Source organism: Pantherophis guttatus, chromosome 7, assembly GCF_059756535.1.
Source record: "Pantherophis guttatus breed Tessera chromosome 7, ASM5975653v1, whole genome shotgun sequence".
Taxonomy (NCBI): Eukaryota; Metazoa; Chordata; class Lepidosauria; order Squamata; family Colubridae; genus Pantherophis; species Pantherophis guttatus.
In genome coordinates this window covers 14,018,549-14,040,787 of record NC_142069.1, presented here as the reverse complement: position 1 = coordinate 14,040,787, position 22,239 = coordinate 14,018,549, and the positions used below count along the sequence as shown (strand labels likewise).

Sequence of the window (22,239 nt, the reverse complement as noted above, 5' to 3'; positions counted from 1 at the left end):
GAAGAAACACCATGAGACAAAGAGATAATGAGGAAGATACTAGATTGTGCAGAAATGGATAGACTTACATTGAAAATTAAACAGAAAGAAGACACAGAATATTATCAAACATGGAATTTGTTTTACCAGTGGTTGGAAAAAAAAGGGTGGAGTTTAAGAATGTAATCTGCATTGTTAAATTTGGATGTCTCTTGTAGAAAAGTAATAACTTGGCTCATACAAAAATGTATGTACTGTAGAATATCTTTCTTTGCTAACTGGACTTCGATGATATGCTACACCAGTGATGGCTAACCTTTTCGGCACCAAATGCTGAAAAAGGAGCACTTTGCACGCACGCACGCACATACACATGTTCGTCGTGTCCAGGAAGAGGATTGCCCAGGGGGCATGTGCATGCCAGAAAATGTACTTCCGGTTTCCAGTGCATGAATGCGTGCCGGCTGGCAAGTCTTCCGGTTACTGCCACGCATGCGCATGCCAGAAAACGAAAGACCAGCCCTTCCGGTTTCCGGCACTGCTGCACACACTAAGGCCAGCTGATCGTCATGCGCGTGCCAGAAACCCGGAAGAGAAACGGGCAACGCTGCGCGTGCCAGGCAACATGGCTCTGCGTGCCACTTTGGCCACACATGCCATAGGCTCACCATCACGGTGCTACATCATAAAGGAGGTAATTGAGTTTGGGGATCAGTATGCGATTGGGAAAGCCTGCTTTTGCTGTAACAAGGTATGTGAACATTAAGCCACAATTAAACTTTCCGTTAAGCCAGGGGTCCCCAAATTTGGCAGCTTTAAGACTTGTGGACTTCAACTCCACATAGCTGGCTGGAGAATTCTGGGAGTTGAAGTCCACAAGTCTTAAAGCTGCCAAGTTTGAAGACCTCTGCATTAAGCCATAGTTGAGAACTGTAGTCCTTGCAATGAATCCTTCATTGAATTTCAAACAAGTGCGTTTTTTGTTTTTGAAGGGCATAATTGGATATAAGGACATGGACAGAGCTGATGGTATTGCGTGTCTCCTAAATTATTGATACCGTAAACCTACAGTTTGTGTCAAGTCTGATTTAAATCTGATTTATAGGACAAATGCAAGCCACAGAGTACTGGCTCGTAAGCAGTGGAAAACTATGTTTGCAGTAAACATGAAAAATATCTAACTGAGTGGAGCATGCTGTGGGATGAAACTCATGCTGATCTGAAGCTTGATTGCACAACTCCTTCATTTATTTAGTACTGGATACAAACGAATCCATTAAATTGAATGATATATTGTTAAAAAGACACAGGGAGATAGCAGAAATCACAAATGACTAAGGATCACTTGCAATGCCCAAACTGAGGTTGGAGAGGGTGGGGGGAATCCTGATCCACATATCCAGCAGAATAAAGAGTAACAGAATGACAGTTGTTGTTGTTATATTATTATTATTATTATTATTATTATTAATAATAATAATAATAAAAATAATAATAATAATAATATTTCTATGCCGCCCACTCTCCGAGGACTCTGGCGGCTTACAACAATTGACAGTATACTAAATAGCATATTGCCCCCAACAATCTGGGTCCTCATTTTACCCACCTCGGAAGGATGGAAGGCTGAGTCAACCTTGAGCCGGTGGGATTTGATCTGCTGACCTGCTGAACTAGCAGTCAGCTGAAGTAGCTGCAGTACAGCACTCTAACCACTGCGCCACCTCGCAGGACCTTGGAGATCTTCTAGACCAGTGATGGCTAACCTTTTTGCCATCGCGTGCCAGGAGAGGGGGGGCGGGAGGAGGGTCACGCACGCATGTGCCCACGCGCATATGTGCGCAACCCCCTCTCCCCCCTCCCCCGCTCCTGGCACATGATGGCCTGGTAGGCCCATTTTTCTTTCTTACCTGGTTCCAGATCCTCTCTGTGTATCTGGGAACGGCGAAAACAGCCTTTCCCACTCCCTTGGAGGCCCTACGGAGGCTGAAAAAGCCCATTTCCCAACTCCCGGTGGGACAGGAAGTGACATTTTTTGCTGTCCCCAGCCTCTAGAACCTCTCTAGGAGTCTGTAGGAGCCTCTCTAGGAGTCTCTGGAGGCTGGGGAGAGGAAAAAATGTCACTTCCTGTCCCACTGGGAGTGGGGAAATGAGCCCTTTGAGCCTCCATAGGGCCTCCAAGGAAGTGGGAAAGGCTGTTTTCGCCCTTCCCAGATACACAGAGAGGATCTGGAGCCAGGTAAGAAAAAAAAAACGGGCCTTCCCCACCCACCCCCCAGGCCCTCCAGAGGCAGGAAACAGCCTGTTTCCCTACTTCTGGCGGGCCCAGAAGGCCCGAAAATCAGCTGGCCAGTGCGCGCATGCGCCCCAGAGCTGAGCTGGCGTGCCCACTAATATGGCTCCGCGTGCCACCTGTGGCACGCGTGCCATAGGTTCGCCATCACGGTTCTAGACCAACCCCTTGCTCAAGCAGAAAACACTATAACATTCCAGACAAATGGTTGTCCAATCTCTTCTTAAAAACCTCCAATGTTGGAGCACTCAAAACTTCTGGAGACAAGTCATTTCACTGGTTAATTGTTCTCAATTATAGGAAATTTCTCCTTAGTTCTAGGTTGCCTCTCTCCTTGATTAGTTTCCATCCATTGCTTCGTGTCCTGCTTTCAGGTGTTTTGGAAAATAGGTTGACCTGTTTTCCAAAGAGTGCAAGGCACAATATTGCAGATGAGTTTTTCAACACTCCCCTATAGGACTACTTGCAACAACAATAAAAAAACCTGCAGACAATAACTAGGATAAGATTTCCTCCAAATATTTCTCTTTATAGGACTTGGTTTACATGCAGAAATACTGAAAGTCAGAAACATACCAACTATAGACTGAACACCTTTTTATTCCCACTTCCGACTTGCGTAGCTGAAGTCTAAAATCTGATGTAATAGATTTAATATGTTGTAGCATGTTAAATAGGACTAGGATGGATATTATATAGACTTCAAATGATGGAAACCAAATATTACAGAGAGGATTTCAACCAGGGGTGGGTTCTAATTTTTTTTACTACCAGTTCTGTGGGCGTGGCTTATTTTGTGGGCGTGGTTTGATGGTCATGTGAAAATTCTTTAGGATTTAGCAGAGGTACTGGTCTACCAGGCTTTTAACTGCTTGCAGAGCTGTACCAGTCTACCCATTTGTTTTTGGAGCGTTCCGGTCTATCTATTTGTTTTTGGAGCACACTGGTCTACCACCACACTGCCTTTTACCGCTGATCAGCTGTAGGACAGCCCTTTGAAGCACCACGGCAAGAATTTAAACAGCTTTTTTCCTTCTAGGCAATCAGCTGGGACTCGGGAGGCAGCGAATAGATTGGGGGCGGGGCCAGGCAGAGGTGGTATTTACCGGTTCTCTGAACTACTCAAAATTTCCAAAATTCCCAGTTCGCAAGAACCGGGGAGAACCGGTAGCAACCCACCACTGATTTCAACTCAAAGGAAGACAAAATGTAAAGTTAAGGGTTGGGATTTAATAAATGCCTTTGCTTCCACTTCTTCAGATTTTCACTTCTTTGAAAGTAAAAACAAACACACTATCCTTGTTCAAATTCACTGTGTCGAGGTCTTAGTCCAATTTTCAGGCTGACAAAAAGTGAGGAAGATTCTTCCCCTCCTGTGGATTTACAATTTTCAGCCTTCCTTGTTGATAGTAGCTTGGCACTTCAAATCTTACCTCCTACGTGGTCGCACATTGATAAAATGCCCTGCCTGCCTATTAATAGGCATTTTAAGGTTTCTTTGCACTGGTGCTTGGAGAGTATGTTAACAGGTTTTGGAAGCACCTGGCTTTCGCTAATCAAATGTTATAATTGCCAGAATGCCTCTATATCAGTGATGGCAAACCTACGGCACATGTGCCAGAGGTGGTACGTAGCGCTCTCTCTATGGGCACGCGGGCCGTTGCCCCAGTCCAGCTCTGCCACGCATGTGCTTGCATCTTCCGCCAGCCAGCTGGTCTTCGGGTCTCTGCCACGCAGGGGGGGAACAGGATGGGACGGGATGCATGCGTGAGGGGTGGAGCCAGTGGTGAAATCCATTTTTTTTTACTACCGGTTCTGTGGGCGTGGCTTGGTGGACGTGGTGTGGCTTGGTGGGCATGGCAGGAAAAGGATACTGCATCCCACCACACTCCAGGGAAAGGATACTGCAAAATCTCCATTCCCACCCCACTCTGGGGCCAGCCAGAGATAGTATTTGCCAGTTCCCCGAACTACTCAAAATTTCCACTACCAGTTCTCCAGAACCTGTCAGAACCTGCTGGATTTCACCCCTGGGTGAAGTGCATGCGCGGGGGCTGTGCACACATTGCATTTGGGGGGTTCGGGCGCACACGCGCTTTGGGCACTCGGTCTGGAAAAGATTAGCCATCCCTGCTCTATATAATAATTTGAAAAAGGTGAAGTCAAGCAAGTTGCAGTTGTTAGTGGAGGCTCACCAAGACCAATAACCTTGTAGAAATAGATTGAGAAATGAATATGTCATATACTCCGCTACTCAGTCTCTGGAAGTAATAGCATCTAAGTGCAAAGGCATCCGAAAATTAAGGAGCTTTGAATATGGTTACTACTTCAGTAGATCTCATGGTCATAGGCTAGACTGAGAATTGGTAAAGCATTCCATTTGCAAATTAATTCCAGACTATTGCCCAAAAAACTCTATGGAGGCATTTATGTAGTCAGTGAGACTTAAATTCAGGATTCAATCTGGGACCAAAGGTTTAGTCCTCTGAGCTTTCGGATTCGTGCTGGAGCCCCTCCTCAGGGAACTTCTCTCTAGCAGAATGTGTGACATGTATTCTGCAATGTGTAACCCTGAGGATGGGCTCCAGCACGAGTCCAACAGCTCGGAAGATCCAGATTTGATCCTGCAACATTATTCTGGGACACATATATTTGCCTTCATTCGTGAGGCTTAAATTCAGTTTGAAGGAGATGCTATCCTCTCTTTTTATGGTTACAAAAACACATCGGAAACCTGTGCAGAGAGCCTGTGAAATTCCACAATTGGTTAACAGCAAACATACACAGAAAGACTATACAGGTATTCTTTGATTTACGATCGTTCATTTACCAATGGTTTGAAGTTACCATTGCCTCCGAAAAAAATGACTTACAAGCTGTCCTCAAAGCTATATCCCTTGCACTACCTCTACAGTCATGTGATTACAATCCGGATGTTTAGCAACCAGCTCACATTTATGACGGTTACAGTGTCTTGTGGTCATGTGATCGCCATTTGCTGGTTTCCTCAGCTGGCTTCAGACAAAATTCAGACAATTGAGGAATCTGGATTTGCTTAATAACCATGTGATTCATTGAACTGTGGTAAAAAAAAAAAAAGGTGGTAAGAGACGTGATGGCGCAGTGGTTAGAATGCAGTATTGCAGGCTCACTCTGCCCACAGCCAGGAGTTCAATCCTGATAGAGCTCAAGGTTGACTCCGCCTTCCATCTTTCTAAGGTCGGTAAAATGAGGACCCAAATTGTTGGGGGCAATATGCTGACTCTGTAAACCGCTTAGAGAGGGGCTGTAAAGCAAGTGGTATATAAGTCTAAATGCTATTGCTATTGCTAAAAATGGTTGTAAAAATCAGGTTCAGTCACATGGTGATTTGCTTAATCACATCACTTAGTGACAGAAATTCTGGTCACAATTCTGGCTTTATGTCAAGGACTACCTATATGTAGGGTCTTATCCCAAGCTTGCAGCTGTTCTGACCTAGGCTGCCTTAGAAAGTATACTGTACAGCACAATCTTAGTCCCAGCAAGCCTCTTTAATTCATACGGCTGTGAATTATTGTCATTCCCAGTCTGAAAGGATTCTCAAACAGTCTTTCAGGGGAGTGTTTACAAACACCCACCTTATCTCCCTTGGAATGCTGCCAGACAACTAATTGCCACACGCAGAGCAAGGCCAAACTGAGCACAGAGTCAAACAGAACTTTTCCAAAGCTTTTACCGACCAGATGAACTAATTGCTTCCTGCAAAAGCTCATGTCTCGTTCGCTTCTCTTTTATGTCTCATGGGAGGGGCCAATCATCTCCAAGCCTTACTCCCAAGTCAACCCCGTTTTCTTAATTGTTCCTGTCTTCTGGCAGCTCTGTGCATGCACACATTGGGAACAGGCTCCCGTTGTTCTTCTGCCTCGCTGATGTCAGACTCCGGAGACTCCGGAGGCAGCAAAGAAGTACCAGATGGCCTCGGCCCCCTCTCTGCCTCTGACTCAAATCCCTCATCTGAGCCTTCCCCAGACTTCAGGACTGGCCCATTTTCCTCCCCAACCTCCTCACTGTCTGAATCTGCTGCCAGCTCTGCTTGTCACTGGTGGGCCACAACAGCAGCAGGATTTCTCGCTAACCATAAAATGGTCAAGGGGAGATACAAAAAGAATTCACTGTTCCTGAAATGAAAATAGAAGAAATACACAATTTCCACTATAATGTGCTACTTTTCAAGCTGACTGATTTATGTAGAAAAATGTACTTGTACAGGCAGATCATTCAAGGACATCTCCCCAGCAGAGAGGAGAGATCCTATGAGACTTTGGAGATCGTTTTCTCTCTTTGTCAGTGAGACTAAACCTTTTTATAAATGCTAATTATTTTTTCCATGGTGAACTGTCACTCAACCATGACTTCTATTACCCATTTGTATTTTAAATAATCAAGTTATTATAGTAATGGCATCGAAAAAGCAACAGCCCTGGTATCAACTTGGGGTAAATGCAAAACTTGCATTTCTCTTTGCTTCCAGCTGTATTCTCTCCCACCCACAATTAAATTTTATACAGGAAAATGGCAATTTCCTGTAATGGAAATTAATTAAAATACATAAGGAACTCACTTCAGCCATGGCTTCCTTTGGTGCTTCCTGTATTATTGATATATTTAGGCTACAAATTGGTTTTAAGGTCAACTAAATCCTGCACTTGGATGTGTGATGAGCAATGTTGTATTTAAAAAAAAAAAAAAAAACCCTAGATAATAAACAGGGCTGGGCTTGGAAGTGCTGCTTCCATCTGACAGTGTTTTGAGCAAAATACCTCTTTGAAGTGGTTTTGCAAAGCAATGCAGACTTTTCTCTGGAAAGCAAAACTAAACTAAACACACAGCAGCCTTGAAGTATTAAAGAAGTCTTCAGAAGGCATTCAAAAGTGTCCAGGGAGTTAAATCACATCACTGCCATGGCTTGCAAGTACCCGCTAGAATAAATGTTCACATTGACACATCTTGGTGGGCTTCCATTTGTCGATGGAAATGAAACAGTTCAAAACTCTTTTGAATTCATAGAGAAACTGGAGATGTGGGTGCTGAAGCTGAGGTCAAAGTCCAGCAAATGTGGTTTAAACATCTTAACTAAATCATTGATCCTAAGACAAGCTACGATGGGATAAAGAGCAGAAGAAGAGGTAAACTCAAGTAGGGTGCTGTTCCAACATAATATGTCATTCAGTGGCCAATCAAATGTACTGCAGAAGCTCACTAAGGTTTTCCACTGTCAACTGCCAGTAAACATGTATTGAAACATGTGTCCATAGGAGGAGGAGCTTAAGGACACAAGTGCCATCATGTGCATCATGGTGTCATTATTCAAATGATATGGATTATGTATGTATTCTTACCATCTGTAATTTACAGTAAATATTACCTAATTCAGATCATCAAATGTTAGTTACACAATTACTGTTGAATTAAGATACGATGTCCATCATGTCTTCTCATGGGTGCTTGTGTATATTTAAGATACACGGTCTACAATTTAGGAAGTAGCAGACAACCATCAAGAATAGCAATCATTAATTACCCGACTCCTTTGAGAAACCAAAATTGATGCGTAAATGCCAATTTAATGATAGCAATGGTTTATGGCTTAGCCAAATGCATTAGCCAAGCTACTGTGGGTTATCCAATGAATCATAATCAAAACAGACTAAGTTTACTATGTAGTATATACCCAGCTATAATCTCGCTTGCCATTGAAAAATGAAACATGAACAAAACCCACTGACATCTTAGAATTCAAGATAGGATACAAAGACCCACAATAATATCACAAATCTCAATTCTCCGGTCCTTCACTGAGCCTCGTGTCCCTTTTTCCCTGCTGCCAGAAACTCCAACTAATCCATTTTACAAAAACAATTTTCAGAGCCCTAGCAAGCTCTCCTACAATTAGTTTTATGTATACAATAGTGGCCAAAATTGTGGAGACCTTTTGGGAAAAGTGTATTTTCTAAAACTAGCTAATAATACCACTTTTTTTTTTTTGGAGTAGTACCATAAAATTATATATCAATGGAAAGATTATTTAATCAAGAATGTAATGCAATAACTTTTATGAAGGATTTGCTATTAGAATAGCAGTTACAATATAAAGAAGAAAAGTGAAACACGTAGAAAAAACGAGATATACAAAAATTATCACCATAGATAAAATGAGATATACAAAAATTATCACGTCAGTTAATCCTTAGTTGGGTAACCTTTAGCATCAATTACGACCTTATAATGTCTTCCCATGGAGTGAACCAAGTCTTTTAGTTCTGCAGCTGTTCTAATGTGAAACCAAGATTGAATGATTGCTTCTATTAACTGGGTTTTATTGCTGGATCGCTTCTGACTAACAAGTTTCTTTAGTCGGCTCCACAGATTTTCAATTGGGTTAAGGTCTGGGCTATTCCCAGGCCATTCCAGCAGTGGAATATGATTATCTTGAAACTCCAAAAAAAAAAAAAAAAAAGTGGTGTTATTAGCCATCAAACCTCAAAAATACACTTTCCCCAAAAAGTTTCCACAATTTTGGCCACTACTGCAAGTAACTAGTCAAAATCCAACTTGGTTCTTATTTAGCATCCTAGAAAAGTTCTAGGAGAAAACATCCTGAGCACCTTGAGTGGTGCCGATATTGCATAACAGCTCATTATTATTAAAAGCTCACCTTTTGTTTCAGCAGGACAGTCTCTGCCGAAGAGTCAACTTTGGTATTCCTTGCTATGAGACAATTGTGCTGAGAGAAAACAAGTTCCTTGAGAAGATAAAACGGCGAGGTAGGCACTGTGAACCAGAGGCTGAAAAAGGGACCGGCTTAATAGATGGCAAAGAGGTGTGTCAGTCCAGATTCTGACATCATCTGTCATCCCATAACCTCATCATCATCAAGAGCCTGGAATTTGCTCCTCTCCCTCACCAGCAGTCCTGCATGAAGAGGGATTTTGGTCTTCTAAATAGCTCAGACGTGGGAAGTCTTGGTATCAATTTTTTATCACTTCCAGTTAAAAAAAACTGGCTGTTGGTGATGAGGAAACGTTCTGCTGAAAGCTGAAGAGCTACTACTACACAATACCACAGACTTGATGGATAAATCAATAACAGGTAAACTAAAGAGGTAAATTACCTGATAAGCTTTAAAGCTGATCGACATGGTATACTTAGCCCTGGATTCCATCCAGAATAACTTACTGGAAGCTGGATTCCATAACATGCTCAATTCAAAATCTACCCTCTAGTTTCCTGAAACGTTTCTATCTCCCACTAAAGAGGCTTAAGTATTTCTATTTTAGTCTTAGGTGCTTTTGACTAAGTGCAAAAACTCATTGTTAGGGCTTGGAACGTACCATTTTCCTTCCAGAAGAAACCACACTGGTTGTTCTGCAGGTAGGTAATATATAATTTACACATATATATATTTAGTTCAAAACTGCTTCTCTCGTTGATTAGTTTCCACCCATTGCTTCTTGTTCTAACCTCAGGTGCTTTGAAGAATAGTTTGACCCCCTCTTCTTTGTGGCAACCCCTGAGATATTGGAACACTGCTATCATGTCTCCCCTAGTCCTTCTCTTCATTAAACTAGACATATCCAGTTCCTGCAATCGTTCTTCATATGTCCTTCATCAACTTGAGCCAGGGGAAATATTGTTTTTTTATCGAGACACCTGGTCTGCCCCAGCATGTGGGAGGGGGCATTCTGCTCCCTTTCGCCTTTCAGCTCCAATCCAGGAGCTCTCAAGCAGTCGCATTCACGACAAACCATTTTATACCAAATTTATATTTTGCTGATAAAATATAATTTTGTGGCTCAGAAGGTTAATTCAACTGCCTAACATGCAGGAAGCCCAAGTTCGAATCCGAGTAAGGGTATGGCTAGCTGATGAAAGCTAAAAGGCTTGAAATAGATCTATACACCTCTCCCTTTATTTCTTTATCAGCAAAATATAAATTTGGTATAAAATGGTTTGTCATGAATGCGACTGCTTGAGGGCTCCTGGATTGGAGCTGAAAGGCGAAAGGGAGCAGAATGCCCCCTCCCACATGTTGGGGTAGACCAGGTGTCTCGATAGAAAAACACTTCACACACACACACACACACAGACACACACACACACACACACACTCTTACATAAGGTTTTACAATGCTGTTGATATGGTCCACTCCTGAACAGAGTTTTGCACAGTCCTATTCTTGAATAACTCTAGAATTTCCTTGGGTGGTACTATTTGAATTTACTTTATTATTTCACTGGGGTGCTGCTATGTTTCTTATTACATATCCTTCTCCCAACTTTACATTCACCTGGACTGACCCTGCTTTCTGATCTGGAAAAAGACCAAAACAAAACCATGGGAGGAGCTCCTTTCAGATTTACCAAGGTGGCAAGTCCAGGAGGTTAAGAATGCCAGAGAAATGATTATACAAGGAAAACATTCTCATCAAACTCTTGTGTATTATGGTCAATGCATGTGGTTGCAAACTATTTTCACAACAATAAACCAATGAATTGTTGCTATGGTCAATGCACCCCACCTACAAATGCTTGACTTAAATGCACTTCTCCTTTAAAAATGAAAATTCAGAAGCCATTTATTTTTCAGCACACTGAATGGGATCAGTGAACCATGCCAAAGCAATATTCAATCCAGCAGTAAGGAAGTTGCTTCATGTGCTTTGATTTTAGGCTTCTCTCTGCCGTTTTCTGCTAAAACAGGAAAGAAACAAAATGCGACAACAGTCTTCCCTATTTTTAAGCATTCACAATCCAATTGCAAACCTCTTTAGAATCAGATTGTTATATTTGTGGGAATCCACAGCAGTACAATTGCACATTAGTTCAACAGGGTTTGTTAATGTATCAGGCTGGTAAACCCTTAGCTAATGGTTGCAAATTGGATGAGCACTCGCCTCTGTTTATCAGACTGTCATTATATGGATGCCATGGTTTAGCATATTTTCTTTTTTAAAAAAAATAATTTTTATTGTTATTTCTCTTTTTAAAAACAAAACAAACACAAAGATAAAACATATATTTCCTTTTTACAACAGTTTCAAGTCGGTGTTCTTCTATCATTTATATTTTTCCCTAACTCTTCTTTACATATATTTGTCTTTATAGTCCTCTTATTCCTTATTCCTATATGCAATCGTTCAAACATAATATTGTATCTATATATTATTTTACTAACATTGTTCGCTTTATGACGCTTTCCCAATCGTTCTTATTTACTGTTTCTACTCCCCAACCAATCGTACCATTTGTTCCATACTAAATAATATTCTGTTTCCTCCTTTTCTTTTATCTCTTTCATTAATTTGTCCATCTCCGCACATTCCAAGATTTTTCCTATCAGTTCTTCCTCTTTTGGCATATTGTTGTTTTTCCAATTCTGTGCGTATACTATCCTTGCTGCCGTTATTATGTGTAGAATTAAGTATTGTTATTTCTTTAATGTATACTGCTCAAAAAAATAAAGGGAACACAAGCAGAAGACATCCGAGATCTGAATGAATGAAATAGCCTTATTAAATACTTTGTTCTTTTACATACAGTAGTTTATACACTGCTCAAACAACTAAAGGGAACACAAAACTACTGTATGTAACGAACAAAGTATTTAATAAGGCTTTTTCATTCATTCAGATCTCAGATGTCTTCTGCTTGTGTTCCCTTTATTTTTTTGAGCAGTGTATTTTGTGGTAAATATTCCCAGTAAGAATAACTCCGGTTTCCAGCCGGTGGGAGGTTTAGCATATTTTCAAGCAGTTAATCCAGAATAAGGGTCGTGAGTAGGGGGGTTTGTGCAGGCAAAGCCAGAGATCCCTGACTTTAGTGTGTCTTTCAAATGTCACTCCCCCTTTGGCTGCAGGTTGTAACAGATGGCTAAATCTGCATTCCCTCTTTGCAAGTCTGCACAGACCAACTTTCTGAAGCTGGCTTGTAAAGTGATTGAGATGCACAGACTGGAGTGCAAAGGAAGACAACCTCATCCAAGACAGGACAAATGAGAAACTGATACACCATGCCCAAGGGCCATTACATAATCGCTTTCCATATTAGATCAAAGAATTCTTATTCTTTTACAAGCTTCTTTGGCTCCGTAATTTATTAAGTAGGGATTGTTTCAGCATATGATATTAAGTTGGTAAACACAGCTCCCGTTCAAAACGTTTGAAGGAACCAAAGTTAATGAACATTGATAGATTTACCTCTGATATAGTATTTCAGGTCGCTGTATTTCACCACGAGCTGCAACATCTTCTCTCCTTTGGACTGGCTGGCTTGTGTTAAGTCTTGTCTTATAACTCAGCAGGTCTTCTCTTTAAGCAGTAGTTGAAATCAAATGCCTTGGAAGCATGTGCTATTTTATTAATATTTCATGAACTTAATTTGCTCCTTTGATTGAGCTAGAAGCAACATGAGGCAAGAGTCACGGCATCTCCTGAAAGTTAACTCCGTGGTAGAGAGAAATGCCTAATGAATTGTTTGGGGTTTTTCCTGCAATGGCTAATTGTCTAGAAATTTCCAACCTGCAGCAGGATACCTCTTTCGAAGGAATCAACACATTAAAAATGCTTCGACCTGTATTTGAGTTACGCAACAGAAAATAGGGGCAGAAGCAGCAAGAATATGACAATGGTCATCATTGCCACCCATTAAGAGCATGTCTTGAGTCTAGGAGAGAGCAATAGAAAACCACTTGGATACTGTTATGAAGAAATTGAAAGATATGTATAAGAAGTCAGCAGGAACCTAGTTCAGCTTAAAAAAACAACAACCCTCTTTTACAATCTATTGCAATTACTGCCTTAGATTCTTATGGAAAACATGATGTTTCTAATATTTGACTGTTTTGATTCACTTCTCTAGGATTTAAAAAGTTTGGAGTCTACTTGAGATCAATGAGCTTCAAAGGAACCCATCTCTCATATCTGATCATAACTGATCCCAGGGGAGACATGATAGCCGTCTTCCAATACTTTAGGGGCTGCCACAGAGAGGAGCAGGTCAAGCTGTTCTCCAAAGCACCTGAAGGCCAGACAAGGAATAATGGATGGAAACTGACCAAGGAGAGATTCAACCTAGAAATGAGGAAGAACTTTCTGACAGTGAGAATAATCAACCAATAGAAGTGGTGGGAGCTTTCATCACTTGAGACTTTCAAGAAAAGATTGGACTGCCATTTGTCAGAAATGGTGTAGGGTCTCCTGCAAGAGTGGGGGGTTGGACTAGATCAGGGGTGAAATCTACTTCCTTACCGGTTTGGAAGTGTGCGTGCTGCATGCGTGCGCACATCTTCTGCACATGTGCAAAACCTTCTACGCATGTGCAGAAGGTAAAAAAACAGGTTAAAACCAGGAAGTAATGACACCCGGGCGGCAATTGCTACCGGATCGCCGAACCACGGGGAAAAATTGCTACCGGATCGGGAGATCTGGTCCGATCCGGGAGCATTTCACCCCTGGACGAGATGACCTATAAGGTCCCTTCCAACTCTGTTAATCTTTTAAATATTTAATGTACTGCAACTGGAAGCCACATTGGCATGTGTTTCAAGGTCTCCAATTATACAGTAGACCTTGCTTAGTCTTGTTCATCAGTCAAGGATCACTGTCACAAACTGCGGTTGACTCAGCTATTCCAACACTATACAACCTGTTACAATAGAAGAGAACATAAACCAGAGGGCTACAGCTGCTTTAGAAGCCATGGAGAAGGCACGTTCTTTATACTGTAGATAATATGAAGAGAAGGACAGAAGAAAAAATCCAATTTATTGACACCAATAGCTTCTGAATTTCATCAGACAGCAATAGGAATAGGAGCAGGTTATCTACGTATGGTGAGTACACTTTCTACCCACAACAAGCTCAGTCTGCGGCACAGTAGTTATAGTAGAGATGCATAACATTTTTCAAGCCAAAAGCCAACCCAAACTATAATGAGTAGCATTCCAAGAGCTTCACCCCAAGAATAAGGCAAGAGAAGACAAATATTAGGCAGAGCTGTCTGGTTGTCCAATAGCCAACTGGACTTTGTTAGGGTTTTGCTTGAAAATGTTTCATTTCTCATCCAAGAAATTTCTTCAATTTGAAAAACTGTTTGAAGTTCTTTCAGTTTGAAGAAAATCACCGTGTTAACAACGTTAACATATGGAATTTATTCATCAGAAATGATAGAGTATCAAGCATAGGGGAGATGGTTAAAAATTATATTGAGAAATTGGAAAAGCAAAATTAGTCCAGATGTTAAGGAATGGTTTTCAAAAGTTTATGATCCATCCATTTTGAAAAGGGCAATATTTTATACTAATCAAATGATAAAACAGCATGTTGTGCTATGGCAGAATTTTCGTGATATTTTATATTTTGTGTTGACCATAATGTAGTTCTTACGGTACTTATTTAGTAAGTGAGAGACTACTAATAAGTATGATATATAAGGTGGGGTTTTTCTTCTTCTTTTTAGTTGGGGTTTTATTTTTTCCAAACTTTTTCTCTTTTCTTTTTAGCTTCTATTACCTTATTTTTCGGAGTATAAGACGCACCTTAGTTTTTGGGGAGGAAAATACAAAAAAAGCTGATTGGTGGGTGGATTGGCCTCCTGGAATACCCCCCAATCAGCTGTTCCCAGAGGTGAATTTTAGCAACAGGTTTGTTGGTTGTGAGCTCTGTGCCTTGCTTTTTTTTCTGCCTCTGAAACGTCTGAAACTCTGATTCAGAAAGAACTTTTTTTTTCCTGCCTCTGAAAGCCTCCAAAACAGAGCTTCAGAAAAAAAGGCTTTTTTTCTGAAGCTTCTTTCAGAGGCTTTTTTTCCCTGAAGCTTCTTTCAGGAGCTTGGGAGGCCTGCAGAGTGCTCCTGGGAGCCGGGGAGAGCAAAAACTTTTTTGTTTACCTCTTCAAAATCTTGGTCCGTCTTATACTCCGGTGCGTTTTATAGTCTGAAAAATACAGTAGTTAAGATGCACCAACACTACCTTTATTGTAAGAATGAAATAACAGAAACTTGCAAGTCTGAAAGTACATTTGTGGGCTATGCTGCCTCTTATCTGTCTGTTGCCCATTCTGCAGTTTCTCCTTCTCCTCCTCTTCCTCCTGTCTGCCAAGGACCTTCTCACAGACCATGACCAGATTTTTCCGTTGTTCAATACATATGGATAAGACATGGTGGGATCATGGTGTACTAATCATATCCATCCCCTTTAATCATACATTAAGGGAAGGATATCAGCCATTTACAGTATAATAACAGAAGGTTGTTTTTCATTCTTCTTGATCTCCCTAGGCACTTTTGTAAAACAGGAAAGTTTCCATCTAGGTATTCAACAATATTAACCAATGTTTTAGCTCCCACATGGGGCTTCCATAAGAAAATAGCTAATTTTGTCAGCAACCACTGTTACTGCTTCACAGCTTAAATGCTCTTTTTGACTGATGTAGACAAGGTGAAATCACAGTATTTACAGATTTAAGGACAGATGAGCAGCTTCATGCCTATCTGATATTTAAGGCCAAGACTACTGAAGCCCCAGAGATCAACGTGCCAAAATTCAGCGGCAAACTAGCTAATGTTTAGCAGTGTAATTTTGGAGTCAAGAATGCTAAAATAAAGATGGAAAAGAGAGTAAGATTTAGGTATGTATATACAGTAAAAGGTAAAGGTAAAAGTTTCCCTCGCACATATGTGCTAATTGTTTCTGACTCTAGGGGGCAGTGCTCATCTCCGTTTCAAAGCCGAAGAGCCAGCGCTGTCCAAAGATGTCTCTGTGGTTATGCGGCCGGCATGACTAAACACCAAAGGTGCACGGAACTCTACTACCTTCACACCAAAGGGGGTCCCTATTTTTCTACTTGCATTTTTTATGTGCTTTCGAACTGCTAGGTTGGCAGAAGCTGGGACAAGTAAAGGGAGCTCACCCCATTATGCGGCACTAGGGATTCGAACTGCTGAACTGCCGATCTTTCGATCAACAAGCTCAGCACCTTAGCCACTGAGCCACCGCGTCCCTTTTATATACAATACATATATTATATTCCCAACCTTACTTCCCTGTCAAATATCCACCTCTAAAAATACTGATGATTTCACTGGAAGCTTTCTTGAGGATTGGCAGCCATGAGGAAGGGTAAGTCATGCCTCTAGCTGAGAAAATCTGTACTCTGTTTCAAACCAGGGTGGATTTGATTTAAATCACAATTTAAATCATGATTTAAATCAGTAGTAAAAAGGCTTGATTTAAATCAACTCGATTTAAATCATAATTTTTAAAGAGCAACTGTCATCTCTGCTACTCCTTTGACCCACTGTTGACTCACCGATAGTCCCAGTGTTGCAGAATATACAGCCCCATGCTACATAACTAAGCTCCATTTCATGCTGAATAAACTAAATTATTTATGTATCTTAAATAGAAAACTATCTTACGATAGATTTTTACCCCCAAAGTTTTTTATTAAAATAAATTTGATAAAAATCAAAAAAATCCGATTTAAATCAAAAAAATCCGATTTAAATAAAAAAAATCTGATTTTTTTGATTTTTTTAAAAAAAATCACTGATTTTTATCCACCCTGTTTCAAACTATGGCTCCATTATCTCTGACCCAATGGCAAGGCTTGCTGAGGCTCATGGGAGTTTTAGTTCACTAAATTGCCTTCCCTTGGACTACAGCAGTGTTTTCAACTATGGCCACCAGAAGATGTGGGGACTTCAAATCTCAGGGTGCCCAGCCACCACATGTCCTGGGAAAGTTTAAATGATTTATGTTGGTTTCTTACAGAAAACTATTTAGGAGGAAGGAAGCCAAAGAAGAGGAACATCATAGATAAAATAGACAGGTGAGATTGAAGGAATTAATGGAATGCCCTTGAAAAAAGTCATGTTGCTACTGGAAATGGTTTACAACACCATGTGGGTGATTGACTGACTATGCTGTCAAGTTCGTTCTGACATTTAGTAATCAAATAGACAGATGCATGCAGTTCTCCGAAGTCAAATCTAACTCACTGATACCTGCTTGCAAAGCATAGAGTAACAATAACCATCTGTCTCAGGACTGATCTGTTAAAGTACACTCGATGAACATAGATTAGCTAAAAGTCTCAACTTCACAAGCGGGATTTGAAATAAAATTTCTACAGCTACAGGTAGAAACCAAGGCACCAAAACAGCAGCATAGCATGTGGTTTGCATACAGATTATCCAAAGTTCACTTCTCAGCATTTCCAAAGAGGATTTGGAATGTAATTAGTTACATCCTACATTTTTATTGATAATACCAAATCTTCAGCCTTAGATATCAAAAAATCACTTTCAAAAGGAAGAAGTTATATTGATCTAGAGTAGACCTGTGTGGGATGCAGTGGCTCAGTGGCTAAGACGATGAGCTTGTTGATTGAAAGGTTGGCAGTTCAGCGGTTCGAATCCCTAGTGCCGCGTAACGGGGTGAGCTCCCGTTACTTGTCCCAGCTTCTGCCAACCTAGCAGTTCGAAAGCACATAAAAAATGCAAGTAGAAAAATAGGGACCACCTTTGATAGGAAGGTAACAGCGTTCCATGCGCCTTTGCCGTTGAGTCATGCCGGCCACATGACCACAGAGACGTCTTCAGACAGCGCTGGCTCTTCGGCTTTGAAACGGAGATGAACACCGCCCCTAGAGTTGGGAACAACTAGCACATATGTGCGAGGGAAACCTTTACCTTTTTAGAGTAGACCAATTCTCCTAGCCAACCAGGGAATTCTGGAAAGTACATGCACCTTAAATCTACCAAGACTGAAAAACACTATCCTAGACCCATGATTCATAGACTTATCAACTTCCAGATATATGGATTAATTCTTAGCTAAGAATTCACAAACTACCATTTCTGTGAATCCTCTTATTATTCCATTTACCCAGTTGTGGCTATTATTATTATTATTATTATTATTATTATTATTATTATTATTATTATTATTCCCATTGCCCTGATCAGGATGGCCAGAAGAAGGAGGTGCAAATACCTTGCTAGAACAGCAGGTATTCGTGTTTGCATAAAAACCGAGGTTAATCAGTTTAGCTTTTCTACTCAGGAGAATGAAGACGTCACACGTATAGGAGCAGCCCATTCAGCCCCATGGCAACCACACCAAACAAAAGGAGAAATCAATTCAAGGAGTCCTGTTCTTTCGATGAAAAGGACAGGAGGAGGAAGTCTGTCTCTTCCAAAGCCATCCTGTCCAGCGCTGGCTGCCCTCCCATAAGGCTGGATATCTTGGCCGGCCTGTTTGGGGAAAGGGGCGGTTAATGTAACGGGATCCCTGAGCAGTAATTGTAGCTGTCAAGCATTTGCCATTTGCCAAATGCACGTTTATTCAGTCGAAGGAAGGACATACAGCCACCTATTAAGATGCCAAGTTAGTGGGCTGCTACTGTTTTACATTGACCTGATTTGCAAGTCAGAAGGTGGTTAAGGCCCACAGCGGTATCTAAAACCAGGCTGTGAGTTCAAGTGTGTGGTTAACACTTGAGGTCTGTGGTTTGTGGTAAGTTTACTCGCCTACATCACAGTCATCCCAATTCAGAGGGTCAATTAACTTCCCCTTCTGGTTTCCTGACAGAGAAATGGGGAGAGGCGAAGCTGAATGTTCAGACTCTAGAAAGAGCGCAGAGAAGTGATGATTAGGGGACTGGATGCTAAAACATATAAAGAACAGTTGCAGGAACTGGGTCTGTCTAGTTTGATGAAAAGAAGGACTAGGGGAGACATGATAGCAGTGCTCCAGTATCACAGGGAATGCCACAGACAGGAGGGAATCAAACTATTCTCCAAAGCACCTGAGGGCAGGACAAGAAGCACCTGAGGGCAGGGGTGGAAACTAATCAAGGAGAGAAGCAACTTAGAACTAAGGAGAAATTTCCTGACAGCTAGAACAATTAAGCAGTGGGACAACTTGCCTCTAGAAGTTGTGAATGCTCCCACACTGGAAGAGATTGGATAACCATTTGTTTGAAGTGGTGTAGGGTTTCCTGCCTAAGCAGGGGGTTGGACTAGAAGACCTCCAAGGTCCCTTCCAACTCTGTTAATCTATTCTGTTCTGTTCTGTTCCTAATTCTAATTCTAATTCTATTTGTTAGAGTTGCATTCCACATTTTCTCCAGAAAGTTAAGAAAGCATACATGATCTTATTTTGCTCTATTGCATCAATCCTGTGAGGTCAGCTTTGCTGAGAGTGACTAGCCCTGGACTTGGATGATCCTAAAGCCTAGGTCCAAACCTTCACTGCTATATTACAATGCTTCTTGATGGTTCCATCCAGCTGCAGGATGGCCATTCTCCTTTGGTATTTACTTCCTCATCATCACAACCTCCACAAGTGTGTTGAGAGTGAAATTTCCAAAATATCCAAACAGCACAACCCCTGATCATAAGTGAGCATGAGGCACCATGGCAAGCGGTGGCCTGGAGTTAGAATGCAGTATTGCAGGCGAATTCTGCTGACTTCCAGAAGTTCGATTCTCACCGGCTCAAGGTTGCCTCAGCCTTCCATCCTTCTGAGGTTGGTAAAATGAGGACCCAGATTGTTGGGGGGCAACAGGCTGACTCTGTAAACTGCTTAGAGAGGGCTGTAAAGCACTGAGAAGCGGTATACAAGTCTAAGTGCTATTGCTATTAGGCACTGTGATCCCAACATATGGAGATGGTGGCAAGTTGAGGAAGGCTGGGTTAATTCTTAACTCTGTTTTAACGTTGTGCAATTTCCTTCTGGATGTGAACTTTGCAAAGCTGGTTAGTCTGATTATGGCTTCACAGGTATTGCCGGAGACTGTGATTTAAAAATAAATAAAAATAAAAATGAGGTAGAATCTTGGCTAAAGCCAGCAAAGAAAGGTGTGGATTTAGGTGGGGAAAGCAAGGGGGCATAGTATTTTATGACTGCTACTCAGGGTGGAAAAAAATCAAAAAAATCAGATTTTTTTTTATTTAAATCGGATTTTTTTGATTTAAATCGGATTTTTTTGATTTTTATCAAATTTATTTTAATAAAAAACTTTTGGGGTAAAAATCTATCGTAAGATAGTTTTCTATTTAAGATACATAAATAATTTAGTTTATTCAGCATGAAATGGAGCTTAGTTATGTAGCAGGAGGCTGTATATTCTGCAACACTGGGACTATCAGTGAGTCAACAGTGGGTCAAAGGAGTAGCAGAGATGACAGTTGCTCTTTAAAAATTATGATTTAAATCGAGTTGATTTAAATCAAGCCTTTTTACTAGTGATTTAAATCATGATTTAAATCAACTCGATTTAAATCAAATCCACCCTGCTGCTACTTGCAACAGACCTTAATAACGCATTGTTCCCTACTCCATGCAAACCAAAGTTTATTTTGCCTTTTAAAAAAAAACATTTTTTGTAACAAATAGCTTCTTCTTCTTCTTTGTAATGATGGAGACACTGAAGTTAGTGAGTTACAGTTTGCTGGAAAAACTCACTTTCTAGAACTGACCTGCACGCCCAAGGCCATAAAAGTGTTGCTCTACTAAGCAGATTTGTTAGCGGCAACATATCCTTGATACGTAATTTACAGACAAAAGTTTCCCTTTTCCTCCTCTGAACGAAGCAGCACTTTTAGCATGTTTCCTTATATAGCAAAAATGTTGGAAGCTTGTTTGTGTTTGGCCAAAAAACGATGCCAGAAAGCGCAACTGTGTACAAAAGAAAAAAAGATGAAGGAGAATAGCTAATGATGACAATCAACAGAAGCCTGCAACATAGGTTCATCTGACCAGAATCCGAAGTTTACCAAAGTTTCATACATGCCTTGGAGGTGTTGCATTAAGTGCAAAAAAAGGAGGAGGAAACACTTTGATTTGGGAAATAATACAACTTTAGTGCACAGGAAGACATCCGCCTCTGTGAAAACTTTATAGCTGTTAATTATGTGTGTATAACATACTAGAAGCCCCAAGATCTTCCCCTTGAGGGTGTTTATAGCTTTGTAAGTTGTATTTGCTCCTACAGCAAGTGGCAAATATAACAAGATTTACCAACATTTTCCCTTATGAATGTGTACCTTGGAGTGATAAGGATATTCTCTCTCTTCTATTCAGACAAGTGCTATCTAGCGTTTTATAAATAGATTGGTATTTAGCTTTGTTTGTTTATGGAAGAAAAAAAATAATCCAGCCGCCGAATTCTTTCATGCTACTGAATGAGGAAGAAGAATTCTTTAGAAACCTATTACTCAATCGGAATAATGTTTCTTCCTCATTCAGTAGTCTGAAAGAATTTGCTTGCTGGATTTTTTTTTTCTTCCATAAACAAACATAAATACGACTCTATCTGAGGTCATAGGTTGAGGACTACCTATAGATCAGAGTAAGGCAAAGTAAATCCAAGATCACGTGAAGTGTTAATACCACTTTATAATGCCTTGGTAAGGCCACACTTGGAATACTGCATTCAGTTTTGGTCGCCACGATGAAAAAAAGATGTGGAGACTCTAGAAAAAGTGCAGAGAAGAGCAACAAAGATGATTAGGGGATTGGAGGTTAAAACATATAAAGAACAATTGCAGGAACTGGGCATGTCTAGTTTAATGAAAAGAAGGACTAAGGGAGACATGATAGCAGTGTTCCAATATCTCAGGGGCTGCCACAAAGAAGAGGGGGTCAACTTATTCTCCAAAGCACCTGAGGGTAGAACAAGAAGCAATGGGTGGAAACTAATCAAGGAGAGAAGCAACTTAGAACTAAGGAGAAATTTCCTGACAGTTAAAACAATGAATCAGTGGAACAACTTGCCTCCAGAAGTTGTGAATGCTCCAACACTGGAAGTTTTTAAGATGTTGGATGACCATTTGTCTGAAGTGGTGTAGGGTTTCCTGCCTAAGCAGGAGGTTGGACTAGAAGACCTCCAAGGTCCCTTCCAACTCTGTCTATTCTATTCTA

At 40.9% G+C, this 22,239-nt stretch overlaps 1 protein-coding gene across 4 annotated transcripts in view; it reads right to left on the bottom strand.

The window, feature by feature from the left end:
• EPS8 (EGFR pathway substrate 8, signaling adaptor) overlaps positions 1 to 22,239 on the bottom strand; it is a 173,211-nt gene that overhangs the window by 105,315 nt on the left and 45,657 nt on the right. The window contains exon 1 of one of the 4 annotated variants that reach the window (XM_087873057.1): positions 8,970 to 9,561. The exons of 2 other annotated variants lie outside the window; for them this stretch is intronic. The gene's annotated coding sequence lies outside the window, so the exon portion shown is untranslated. Of the gene's footprint in view, positions 1 to 8,969; positions 9,562 to 22,239 lie in introns of those variants that run through there. One more of the 4 variants, XM_087873056.1, reaches the window with a different exon arrangement.